General features: G+C 43.6%; 1 protein-coding gene across 2 annotated transcripts in view; it reads right to left on the bottom strand.

The window, feature by feature from the left end:
- DBR1 (debranching RNA lariats 1) overlaps nucleotides 1-13,891 on the bottom strand; it is an 80,563-nt gene that overhangs the window by 39,275 nt on the left and 27,397 nt on the right. The window contains exon 1 of one of the 2 annotated variants that reach the window (XM_086955484.1): nucleotides 10,538-10,630. The exons of the other annotated variant lie outside the window; for it this stretch is intronic. The gene's annotated coding sequence lies outside the window, so the exon portion shown is untranslated. Of the gene's footprint in view, nucleotides 1-10,537; nucleotides 10,631-13,891 lie in introns of those variants that run through there. 2 annotated transcript variants of the gene reach the window in all.

The following is a 13,891-nucleotide window of genomic DNA, read 5'->3' as shown; positions in this document are numbered from 1 at the left end:
CTCTCTGGTTGACAGTTGTTTCTGGAAGGCCTTCCAGGCGAGGAGCACGGTCTTCAGTTCCAGGTAGTTGATGTGTCTGATCGCATCTACTGGGGCCCACATACCCCTCACCGTATGCTTGTTCATGTGTGCTCCCCATCCCATCTGGGATGCGTCTGTGGGATGGTCACTGTTTGGGTTGGTGGTGTTAAAGGCTCCCCTTTTGTTATGTTCTCCTTGTTCCACCTGTTTATCTCACTGCATGATTTACAACCACTAGATCTTCCGAACTTCCTGTAGCGAGTGACCATTGTTGTTGCAGCCATTCGTGGAATGGTATCATGTGGAGCTGTATAATGGTGACCAGGTGTATGCAGGGTGCCATCATCCCCATGATCTTGCTCGCTGTCCTCACTGTCAGAACCCGCCCCTTCTTGTAGTGGCGTGTCTCCTTCAGCAGGGCAAGTGTTCTCTTGTCGCTGGGGAACACTTTGCTCTGTATGGTGTTGATCTGTGCTCCTAGGAAGATCTTCACCTGCTCTGGTTACATTGAGGATTTCCCTCAGTATATGGAGAATCCCAGGCCTGTCAGTGTTTCTGTGACCCACTCTGCGTGTTCCTTGCATTTCCTGTGGCAACCTGCTTTTATTAGCTAGTCGTCGAGGTAAGGGTATACATGAATCCCTTCCCTCCGTAGGTGCGCTGACACGGCAGCGAGGCATTTAGGGCCATATGTATCAAGCCAAATTGACATCGCAAACGCTGAAATTCGCAGAATTTCGGCGTTCGCGAATGCAATTTGGACAAATGGTATGTATCAAGGAAATCTGCTTCAAAAATAAGGAATCGCAAAATTTGCGATTCCTTATTTTGCGATTGCATATAAGGACTCACAAATTTTGCAATTCCTTAAATGCAATGTAAGAAGCCAAAAAATTTCTCAAATTGGCCTTAAGGAATCGCAAATTACCACCAACTTCTAGTTGGTGGTAAGTTGCATTTTTCAAAGTGCCATGTGACGCACATACATTCCCAAAGGGCATGTATGTGCGCCACATGTGCACCCATGCATATTTCAGGGGTGCAACAGCACCCTTGAAATTATTCTTAATTTGCGATTAGCAAATTGCGAATTGCAAATTGAGATTAATTTCACATTCATTCCTTTGGGCCTCCTGGCCCATAGAAATGAATGGGAAATAATTCCTTACTTGCGATTAGCAATTTGCTAATCGCAATTAAGGAATTTTAAGAAATCGCAAAAAAAAAGCGAATTTCTACATACATACCATTTTGCGATTTCTAAATAGCGATTCCTTAAAAATCGCTATTAACAAATCGCAAAGGGTATGTTGATACATATGGCCCTTGGTGAGGACCCTGGTGCAGCTTTTAGTCCGAAGGCTAGGGCTGTGAACTGGTAGTGTTCTTTGTTGATGGTAAATCGTAGTAGATGTTTGTGCTGCCTGTTCATGGGAATGTGCAGGTAGGCATCTTTGAGGTCTATGATGGACATGAAGTCTCCGACCCTTATTTGAGAAATGACCTCTTGTAAAGATGTCATTTTGAATTTTTGTGTTTTTATAGATCGGTTTAGAAACCTTAGATCCGGGATGGGTCTAAGCGTTTCGTCCACTTTTGGTACTAGGAAATAGTATGAGTACACTCTCTTGTTTCTTTCTCTGAATGGAACTGGTTCGATGGCCTCCTTTTGGAGGAGTTCTTGTGCTTCTTCTAGGAGTAGCGCTAGTTCTTTTGCTGAGTGCGCCTTCCTCTTTGGTGGTTTCTTTTCCAGTTCTATGCAGGATCCAAACTGTATGAGGTTGAGTATCCATTGGTCTGTAGGTATCCTCTTCCATTCCTGGAAGAAATGTTTTAGCCTGCCTCCTACTGGTGTTACATGATCATTGATGCTTGGTCCGTGTAACCCTCTTTTGTTGACCTTGTTGTGCCCCACCTTCAGAGGGATTGTGTGGGTGGGCATGCTTGGTGGGATGGAGTCACTTTGAGATGGGTTGCTGGCCCCCTCTTCTTGTTTGCACTCGTCAGTTCGCCCTCCCGCGAAAGGACTGACCCCGAGGCTGGTACTACCAGGTCTGTTTTTGCTGGCCCTGCTGCGCTTGATTGTCGCTTTGGTAGGCCTGCTGGAATGTCTGATGTGATGTTCCCGGCTGGTTCCCCCCCTTCCGCTTGGTCTCTGTGTCGGTGTACACCTTCTCATGTCTCTGAATTGCAAGGCCCCCATGGGCCTTGCGGTCTCATTTTCCTTTTAGAGCTGGGCGAGTTTTTCATCCACTGGTGCCCCGAACAGTGTTTCTCCATTGAATGGAGTGCTCAGAATGTTGTTCTGTACTTCCGGCTTGAAGCCTGTGATCCTCAGCCAGGCATGCCTTCTTTCTGTGACCCCTATCATCATGAGCCTGCTGGATGGGTCTGCCCCATCCAAGGCTGATTTCAGGCACAAATTTGCTATATTCTTGCCTTCCTCCACCTGGTGTGATGCTCCTTGTTGGTATTGTTCAGGGAGGGGTTTGAGTAGCTGTCCAACCTCGTCCCAATGCCGGTATGCATGTCTGTTTATTAGGGCATTAGAAATTGCAATGCACCAGTGTACCGCTGAATTCCTCTACTTTTCTCCCAGTTAGGTCCATCCTCCTACTTTCTTTGTCTGGTGGTGGGCCTGAGGTTGTTGGGACGTTTGCCCTTTTCCTGGCTGTTGCCGCAATAATGGAGTCCACCATGACGGATTCTTGGATGTAAAGGAGGGGGGGGGGGGGATCCTTAGAGGAGTGCTTGTATTTCTTCTCAGTCCTAGGTGTGACAGACCTGCAGTTCGCTGGGTCCAGGATACTTGGAAGCATGGGGAGGAATTGACTTCTTGTTTGAGTGGGCAGCAGGGTCTCTAAGAGGAAGCATGCCTTTGGTTTTTCTTCCTCCAGTTTGACTCCAGAAGCCGTTGCCGCGTTCCTGATGACCATGTTGTAGACCCCAATGTCATCTGGCGGCGAAGGCCTCGAAGGGTACGACTCCACGGGCTCTTCTGGGCTGTCGGCGGTGAGGTCCTGCCACTCCAGGTCCTGTGCCACCGACTGTGCAGAGCCGAAACTCGTCCTCTGGTAATCGCGCCTTCCTCGTCGTAGTATAGGCCCTCTTCCTCTAGGTGTTCCTGGGGCTCAGGAGATTTTTCGGCGGTTCTTCGGCGTCAAACTCCTCTTCCTCCTCTATCTCGACGATTGTCTGCGTCAACGGAATTGTGAACCTTTTCCTTTGCAGGATGTTATCTATTTCAGCCTTGAGCCTTCTCTTTTTTCTCTCCATCTCGGCGGCATGTTTGGCGATGAGTGTTTCGGCTGACCTCTTCGACGTAGTCGTCTACGTCGAAGAAGCCTTTGGGTTCTTCTCCTTCGAAGTCGAGAGTACCTTTTCGAGGACATGCTTCGACGACCGTGGCTTTTCGCCAGCTTTCGCCATCTGGGAGTTCTTTTAGAAGGATCAGCTGGGCTGTTTGTCCCTGGGTGCAACTGCGGCTGTCGAGATTTTCTGCACCAGTGCTCCCTTTGTTTATTTATTTGGTACACAGACAAAATATTGAGTTTTAAATTTCGATATACAATTATATCGAAGTTTAAATATCGATGGGACATAATATAGAAGGTAAGTAATATCGACAGTCTTAATATCGATATTAGTATGATATTAGTAATATCGAAGTTTTAAATATCGATGTCAATAATATCGAAATAAATAATTTCGATGTTACTAATATCAATTTTTAAATACATTTTGTGTATATTATATTGTATTTATTATGTTTTATTATTTATTTTTAATGTAATTTAATTAAATATTGTCTTTTAGTACTGTAGCCGGTTGTGGGTTTATAGGGGAATAGGGTGGGAAGTAATTTAATTATGTTAAATAAATTAGTAGGAATTATTAATTAATTAATTTTTAATTAATTTTAATTAATTGATTAATTGATAAATATGTTCTGTAGCGGGTTATGGGTTTATAGGGGAATAGGATGGGAAGTAATTTAATAATAATTAATTAATTAATATATGTTTGTAAATATTTTTAATTAATAATTAATTGGTAATTAATTAATATTAATTAGTTAATTAATTAATATAATTTTGTACATATTTTTAATTATTACTTAGTTGGTAATTAATTAATATTAATTAGTTAATTACATTAGAGTAATTTTTTTATATATATAAATTTTTGTTATTCTTAATTGGGAAAAAATAATATTAATTATTAAATTAAATTAATTACAGCTAATGTGCTAATATATTTACTTTATTGTTATTGTTTATTAATAATTAATTGGTAATTAAATAATAATTAATTTTGGGTATTATTATTATTATTGCATTTATTGAGCGCACAGCTACCCGGAGGTTTCCCGGCGCTTGCCTTGGGAACCCGTCCTGGCTTTTCTCTGTGAGATAGCCCCTACAGGGCATCCCCAAGGTGAAAGCCAGGCATCCCGCCGCAGGGGGGCCGTTGTGGAGATTAAGCAAGCTTAATGCCCAGAGTTGCAGAGTGAGAACCCATGATTTTCAGTTCTTGGGTAAAGGGGTATTTTTTGGGTTCAGGGTCAGTTTTCAGTTCTTGGGTAAAGGGGTATTTTTAGGGTTCAGGGTCAGTTTTCAGTTCTTGGGTAAAGGGGTATTTTTAGGGTTCAGGGTCAGTTTTCAGTTCTTGGGTAAAGGGGTATTTTTTGGGTTCAGGGTCAGTTTTCAGTTTTTGGGTAAAGGGGTATTTTTAGGGTTCAGGGTCAGTTTTGGGGTACAGGCGTAGAGGGTAAAAATAAAATACATTTTAATTAAATCAATTAAATGAAATTAAAAAAAATAAAATTACATTAAATTATTAAGTGTTTAATTTATTTTAAATGTATATGTATTAGTTTTAATTTTTAATTATGTTTTAATATTTTTATTTAATATTTGTAAAATTATATGTATTTTAAAATTATTTTTACATTATTATTAATACATTTAAAAAAACGATATTTTTAATTTCGATATTTTTGTACTACGATATTAATTTTTCGATATTTTTGTACTTACCTTTATGAAGATATGACTCCGATATTTTTGATTTCGATATTTTTGTATGTAGATATTTTGTCTGTCGATATTATGTCAGACATTCTATTTATTTATTTATTTTTTACATTTGTATGGCGCGCATCTACCCAACAAGGGTTTCCCGGCGCCTTTGACATAAGGTTGGACAAAGGTATATGCCGAGTATGGTTTTAGCACAGTTGTTTCTGGAAAAGCTAGGTTTTTACATATTTGCGGAAGCTAGCGTAGTTTTCCTCTTTCCGGATATGTAGGGGGAAGTGTGTTCCACAGAATTGGCCCTCTGACAGAAAAAGATCTTCCGCCAGTTCTTTGCAGTCTGAATCTGGGAACAGCGAAATTCGCTGCAGTTAGGGAGCGTAGGTTTCTTGTTGGTAGGTAGGGGGTGGCTAACGCTTGCAGATAGGTTGGTGCCGTTTTGGCTTTGATTTTAAACATGTAGCTCAGGGTTTTGAAGCTGATCCGGTGTTCAATCCTGAGCCAATGTAGATCGTTCAGGTATTTTGATACTCTTGCAGACTTTGGTATCCTGCACAAGAGTCTTGCGGCTGAGTTTTGGATCATTTGGAGTCGCTTGATGACTGCTTGGTTTGAACTCAGGTAGAGGATGTTGCCGTAGTCAATACGCGATGTTATTAGTGCGTTGACTACGGTCTTTTGTGTGGCAGAGGGCAGCATCCATGTGATTTTTTTCAACCATTTTATTATGGTGAAGCACAGGCCTGCGACTTTGTTTGCCTGCTGTTTCATTGACAGAGCATTATCAATGATGACTCCTAGATTTCTTACCTGGGTTGCTGGAGAGGGAAGATTTCCCAACTCAGGGGGCCAATGGGAGGAATTCCAGAGCTCCTTATTTTTCCCTAGTAGGAGGATTTCGGTTTTATCACAGTTTAATTTCAACTGGTTGGTGGTCATCCAGTTGAAAATTTTCTGGAGTCCAATTTTGAGGAGAGAAGGGGCTGCGGGATTAGACTCTGATAGTGAGAAAATGATTTGGGAGTCATCTGCGTAGGTCATTAGTGTTAGGCCTGCGCAGTCCGCTAGGTCGGCCAGTGGTCTACGGTACAGATTTAAAAACAGCGGGCTCAGGATGGAGCCCTGTGGTACTCCATGTGGGGCGAAAAAAGTGTCTGAGCAGGCAAGGCTGGATTTGATCTGGAAGGTCCTCTCGGTAAGAAAGGACTTAATCCACTGTAGGGCAACACTGCGAATGCTGTTTCTCTCTAGTGTGGCCAGAAGAGTTTTGTGAGATATGGTATCAAACGCCGCACTCAGATCTAATAGAATGAGTGCGACCGTTTGTCCGTCATCCAAGAGTTTCCTGAAGTTAGACTCTATTTTTCGAGAGTCTGACTCAGGCTTTCGAGAGTCTGTTGGGGTTTTAGGGGTCGGCGTCTCTCCTACCGCTTTAGATGTTTTCTTATCGGTCTCTACGACCGTGTAATCATCTGGTCAGTCGGCGATGTTATCCTCTTAGTCGCTGGAGAGGCCCAGGTCCCGAAGCGACGGAGGTTGGCCGTTTCCTTGCATGTTTTAGTTGTCTCTTCTCGGTCTCTCTCTAACCCTGAGGGTCTTTAGGGTGAAGGCAGAGCAGGCGTTGGAATTCTTGCTCTCGTGGTCGACCGGTAGGGAGAGATTGCAAACCGGGTGCTGGCCCTTCTGCGCGTATTAGTGGTGGCAGTTATGGCAGAATTTAAAAGGTGTTTTGTCCATTCCTGTGCTCAGGGGGCTCCCTGTGTGCGCATTCTCCGTTAGACCTCGAAGTTCTCCTCCTTCTTCGTCGTCCCGGTACAGTGATCTTGTTTCTCGGTGTCTTCTCTAATACTTTCCGTGTAGAATACGGCTTTTTCCTCTTCTTTCCTCCAAAAACTCTGAAGTCTCTAGGTGACGATCCGGACCCAACGGCGGAAAAAAGAATCTGAAGATGGCACCCAAAGGTGGGAGCTTCCACAAAAAGCGTGCCGACGTTACCGGAAGTACACCAAAAGGTGGGACGTCAACGCCCACCTGGGCTACGGAAAAAAAGAAAGAAAAGACTACGATTCCGGACCCAACCACAAGACCTCAGAATAATGCACAGCATAGTGAATCCAGAAAGATTCACGCTGCAAAAGTATATATTATTGATGTACAGCTATAATGGTTTCCTTCATTACAGTATATCGACCTTCAACCGGTCATCACCAAGTCCTAGGTAAATGTAACCCCAACCTAGCCCTGAACCCTAAAAATAACCCTATACCCCAAAATCCAAACCTACACCTGAACCCTAAAATACCCCTGTACCCCAACACCCAAACCTAGCCCTGAACCCTAAAATACACCTGTACCCCATTCATGCAATTACAACGAATTTCGTTGTAAATGTATGCGTGGTAAAAGCATATAAAATGTAATGCCATGCATTATAAGGGCATTGCAGAGTCATGGTACTTTCGTAATGAAAGTATGGGTAGTGATGGTATGCGGAAAGAGAGTTGCGGAATAATGGGTGTTTACCCTCCCCCGGTAAGTACATTGGTGGCACGGCGGCCCACATCTCCAGCAACATACTCATATTTTTTCACCACCCATTTGAAAAATGCACAGGTCTCTCTCATTGATGGCCAGCACCGACATACGCTTTTAGACACACATCCTGCCACAAGTTCTAGAATTGCGAACTTTAGAGCCGAGGAGCTACGTTCGAATCTCGGCATCAGCTCAACATCCTGTGATTCCAGGCAAATCGCTTTGTCTCCCCGTGCCTACCACAAATGAATGTGTTCTTCTGTAATGTAAATTGTGCTCATGCCATGTTGTCAAGTTCGTGCTATATAATATTTCAAGGAAAAATAAAGTAGGGAAACTCGAGTTCACACACTACTGAACGCACACTCTTAAGTGCATCAGCAGTGCACGGTGAATCGGAGCGTTTCACAGGCCTGTCACAGATAAGAAATGCTATCAAAACGAAATCCTACAAAACAATATACTACTGGCCGGCAGCAATTCATACCGGGACAACGTCGGGGCGGGCTGCTAGTATGTGTGTATGTGTATATATATATATATATCATAATTTGTAAAACCATGTAATCCTAACGGGCTGAATTTCCCTTTTCAGGACACTGTCCAATCAAGGTAGGGACTTGAAAATATAGGTTGCCAGTCAGACCACAAATAAGCCACTAAACGGACATATGCATCAACAATCCGGTTGTGATACCACGGTCTCACTTTGCGTTGATGCACAGGAAGCTATAATTTAATGAAGCCTTCTCTAGTGGCAGAAACAGCAGCAAAGCCAAAATATGTCACCTGCGCAAGAGCTAATTGCTTTGCTAATGTGGTTTAGCCATGTTGCACACCAGTGTGTCTGCAGTGCGGCATGGCCAAACGCTAGTGCTACAGAGGGGAGGAGCTTTGAGTGTTGTTAAGGGGAACGGCGTGCAGCAGTGTCTTAGAGTGGAGGGGTATTGAGTGTCTTATAGCAGTGGAGCGCAGTGTTGAAGAACGGAGTAAAGTGTCAAAGGGTGTAGTAAAGTGGTGTCAAGGGTCAGAGAGTAGTAGAGTAATCTAGAGTTAAGTGGCAGAGAGTGGAACAGATTTGCATAGAGTTGAGTGGCATAGAGTGGAGGTGAGTAGAGGGGGGTAAAGTGGTGTGGAGTGACAGATTCTAACAGATTGTTTCAAGTTAGGGGTTAAGAATATAAAATAGCTGGAATGTATTAGAAAGTTTATGTTCAACATAGGTCATCCTGAGTATTATATTGACCAGACTACAATATGCTCTATATTAAGGAAGGATTTTAAAAATAAACGTTTGTCTTTTGTGGAAGATCTCAGAAGAGGGGTAGAACTATAAAAGGCTACAGTTCAAGCCCATTAATCCATTTTAACGACCTTTAAAATTTAGCCCTATCTAGGAATGTTCATATGAGATTATAGTAGATTTCTGTTAACACGCTTTAGACTGGGAACTATCCATAGATATATTTCATTTCCAGAACAGAATGATTGGTCCAGGGATTTGTGTAAATGTCCATGTTACGACCAATCTAACCAGTCGACCATCCATGTATTATTGTTTTGTACATTTTATCTGTTTGAAAGAAAGAGATGGATTATGCCTTTTAAAGGAAAATTGGTCTAAGGCAATGTCGTCCCACTTTCCTGGTTTTATAATCATTGGAAGATGAATTTATAATTACATCTGCTTTATCGTTTTTAAAGAATGTTTTTAAAAATAGGAAATCAATTTTATTGTAATTTTCTATAGAACCTACTGATTGACTACAAGCATGTTATGATTCTGTTTCATAGGATTTTTTTTACTGTGCTTTTATGATTATCATGTGAAATAATCAAATAAAACATGTTTTGATTTGATATAATGCTAATGCATGGTCAACAACGAAGCCTAACAATTGATAAGAATGGAATGGCGGACCATCTCAAATGCCAGTGAAAGGTCCAGCAACAAGAGGCATGTTGGCCTGTTGCTCTAAAAATTGGCTATCCAGTTCCTATATAGGACGCACCTGCTTAAGCCCTAGGGTCCCTACTGTGTCAAAGTACACATTTTATTAATGCAATAAAAGCAGAATTATTACATTTTAACATGTTGATAAAAGTTGCATACTGGAAATCTTAACCATAATATTCCAATTTAACTGACAGTTCTTTTTAAAATCATAGATTTAACAATTGCAAACATTCTATTCATCATGCTCTTTATATTATTCATTCGAAATTTAAATCTGTGGAATAACCATCTTTAACTCTTGGGTCTATTAAACTACTACTTATTAATGCATTGTCTGTCTCTTCTATTTAAAGAAATTAAAACGTAACCATGGATGAATGCAGAAAGTTTTGAAAAGAGCAAACGCTTGCCATCTTTATATTGGCAGTTGATTTTGAAAAGTTTCCATTTGGGGTTTCAAAAATAACCCTAGCCTGGATTGCCATCGTAATGCAGCATTATGGGTTGGCCTTTATCTTAGAGAAGGTAGTGGGTGCTGAGAAGGTTAAAAAAAAAATAAGGGGGAGGGGCACTACACTATGATTGTTTAGAAACAAAACCTTTATATAGTTCCAAGTACATGATATGATATATAAAATGCAGACACTACGTAAGTTCTCGTGGTTTCTGTGATCGTTTTGATCTGTGGTTTCTGGGACTTTCTATTGTAATGCGGAATGCCGGGAGGCGCTGCTGTGATATGATACTTTCTGTACCCCGAGGCTGCACTTCCTTCATAGAGTATTTCCATAAACACATAGTTTAGTGGAATCCGATTGTTAGACTCTTTAAACAACTGCGGACAGACCTGCTCATGGCCCGAGGAATGGGTCTTGCAAAGGAAAACAAGCTTTGTCGTCGTGGTGACTGACGAATTCACTCCATCACAATACTAAAATAAATTTTTAAAAAGCACAGCTGGCTCGAACACAATGCCAAAATCACCTACTGTAAACCATCAGTCTGCCGGCTGGCTGGGACTCGAACCGCAGATCCTCAATGGAGAGCAGCTCTCTCACCTTTTCATATACCGGAAGTCGGTGGATTACTCGTACAAAAGCCACGCACATCCGGGATCGCCGGAAGTGACGTCATTGTTCTGCGGCAAGAACGAAGACTGCCGTGAGTGCAATGGCAATTAAAGGGACTGCAGCTGTTAAAAGAGAGCAGTATCGATCCTCCGCTCTCGGTCCCAACTTCTCAATTTCCGTACCAGACCAGCTTCCTCATTTTTCGGAAAGCACGAGTTTTCATTAAGGGGGCAAATTCAGACACAGCTCCCTGCATGTGTGTGCTTCGTACGTGTTAAAATGAATGCCTGCGTTGCAATGTGTGTGTATTATGTGTGTTTGATGTTTGTCTGTATCAGCCTGCCTGCTTGTTTAATATGCACCTTTTGTGCTTTAGCATGTGTATTTATGTGTATGTGTGACGTAGTGCGTGCCTGTGTAAGTTGTGAAAAATTGCAAAAAGCCTAAAAAATATGTTTTACAGCAAGTTCTTCGCCGTAAGGAAAAATAAATTACTGCCCGTATATTGAAGGTCCCATGTTGGTTCCAAGTGCACCTGCGTGTATTCAAGATTCTCGACCAAATGGAACAGTTTTCGATCTACTGAAAAGTTGTCAATCAAAGAAGGCTAAACACATTTATTTATGTGAATATTGTATATTGTTGAGCATTACTTGTGTCCTTGCAACTTGTCATTACTAAAACACTGGCAGTTTTCATGGATGCGTTTCAAAGCATAAGGATAAATGCTTCAAATAACTTAGCCGTTGTAATGCTGGTTCCTTATTTTGTTTGCTATTTGTGTAATTGAAAGGCCTGGTTGCCTTTGGCGATTGAGGTTTACGCCCTATTAGGAAACGTAGTCCGACGCATTCCAACATCTTGCAATATCTACGTTCGCAAAACAGGCTATCATTCTGGTTTCGTTCCATGTGCATGCAATGTTTTTAACTCGTTTGTATATATTATTGAGACAGGGCCAAATACGTATTCCCTGTTTGCGCTAATTTTCCTTGCCCGCTAAGATCTCTGTAAAAATGAAGCAGGTCTTGTTACATCTGCCACTATCGATCCCAGCCATATATTATCCAGTTACAACCTGACCTACTGCTAAAGTACTGAGGCAGAGGGATCGAGCCCTGAGATAAATCACATTAATATTTCTCTCCTTCTCTCTCTTTCTCTCTCTTTCTTTTTCTCTCTCTCTTCTTCTGAGACTATTTTTGGGGCATTACTTACTCGTTAGCAGTTAGCCTTGGATCCCTGGGCCCTCTGTGTTTCTGCAACTCCGCTGTGTCTCCCTCCCGCCACCGCAGCACGTCCTCCCACGGCCGCCGAGCGGAGGGAGACCACAAGTCCCAGGTGCCCCAGCACCGGAAATAACTCGGCCTGATTGGCGCACGGCGACGCTATTAAAACACTGCAGCCCCCGCGTCGGGCTAATTTAGATGCATGGTGTTTAACTGCTACAAGTTTCCGTCGTCGGCGGTGCGTGTCAATGGCTGCGGCTTGAAACGCTTCAATATTGAACGCGGCTCGAGACAGGGGTGCCCGCTATCCCCTCTCCTTTTTGCTCTTTACATGGAGCCCTTTGCCCAAAGAGTGCGACAGAACCCGGACGCGACCGGTGTGTGAATGGGAGGTTATACTCACACGGTTAGCCTCTATGCAGACGATGTGATTTTTACATTCGAGGACCCGAGGCGGGCCCTGCCCGCATGTATGGACGAACTCGAGGCTTTCGCGGGAGTAGCCGGATTTAGAATGAATGTGGGGAAGTCTACAGCCTTAGATGTCTCCCTGACGCCTGCGACGAGGCAGGACTTGCAGGGGCGTTTCCCTCTGCGTTGGTCACGGCACCATGTACAGTACTTGGGTATCATGTTGGCACCCACGTTGCAGACAATGGTAACAGTTAGTTACGAAGCACTGAGCAAGAAAGTAAAAGAGGAACTGGGGAGATGGAACAAGGGGACGATATCCTGGCTCGGCAGGGTAGCGGCGATCAAGATGACAGTCTTACCCCAGATCCTGTACTTATTCAGTGCATTGCCGCTACAGCCCCCTAGGGGATGGATACGGCAGATGCAGACTGAGGTGTCCCGTTTCGTTTGGCAGGGCCATAAACCTCGGATGAAGCGGGCTTTGACAACTTTAGCGCCAGAGTCGGGGGGACTAGGTGTCCCAGACCTTCACAAGTATTTCCAGGCGTCACAGCTAAGGTACCTGGTGGAATGGAGCAGGTGGGAGTCAGACAAACACTGGCTCTTCCAGGATCAAGCGGTAGCGGGGCGGCCCCTGCAAGAAATATTGTTTCTGCGCAGACCACACCGCTCCCCGAACCTTTATGCATCTTATGTCACGAGGGTGCCGCTGAAAATATGGGAGGCCACCAACAAGCCTTTTGATCTCACCACGTTCCCTTCTCCGTTCACGCCTATTGTGGACAACCCAGACTTTACACCGGGGATGGAACCGGGAGCCTTCGCGCATTGGCGGGCGAGGGGCTGCAGAGCACTTTTTCACATATACAGTGAGGAAGGGATTCTCCCCTTTAAGAGCTTTAAAGAGAGTTACCAGATGACCGAGGCAGATAGAATGAGATATTGGCAGGTCCGACACTGGGCCCTGCAGCCACAAGTGAGGGAGTCAGCAGACAGAAAACTGTTGCCATATGAAAGGTGGTTGGCGACGCGCACATCAGACACTAAACTCATAACTGATCTGTATAAAATGCTGCAGCCCCCACCCTCTCATTTTTATATCCCCGGCAGAGAAAGATGGAACAGAGAACTGGGGAGAACACTTAGCCACAAGGAATGGGAGCAAATCTCTTACTGAGCACGACACTCAGCCTATCATGTAGGACTCACCGAAACATTCACCAAAGTATCTATGTATTGGTACCATACTCCGGAGCGCCTGCATGAGATGAACCGGCTCATAGACACCGCATGTTGGCGCAACTGTGGGCAGGTAGGCACACTGACACATATTTTATGGGACTGCCCACTGCTACAAAAATATTGGATAGAGGTGATCAATGAGATAGATACTTGTTTTGGTGTAGAGTTGCCCCGCTTTCCGGCTTATGTCCTGCTAGGTCTCCCCAATGGCTTAATGTACCCGTTGAAATCCCGTAGGGGGAGGCAGAATGCCATCGCGCTGGGCTCAGCGGTTCAAAACATCCTAATACACTGGCGCACGTCCACTACCCCCTCTATTACAGGTTGGCTACACAGGCTGTGGCATGTTCTGGGGATGGAAAAGATATCACTCACACTGGCCGGGGA

This window comes from Lissotriton vulgaris, chromosome 2_1, assembly GCF_964263255.1.
Source record: "Lissotriton vulgaris chromosome 2_1, aLisVul1.2, whole genome shotgun sequence".
Lineage (NCBI taxonomy): Eukaryota > Metazoa > Chordata > Amphibia > Caudata > Salamandridae > Lissotriton > Lissotriton vulgaris.
The sequence above is the reverse complement of the archived record's forward strand: the minus strand, read 5'-3'. Positions and strand labels throughout refer to the sequence as shown.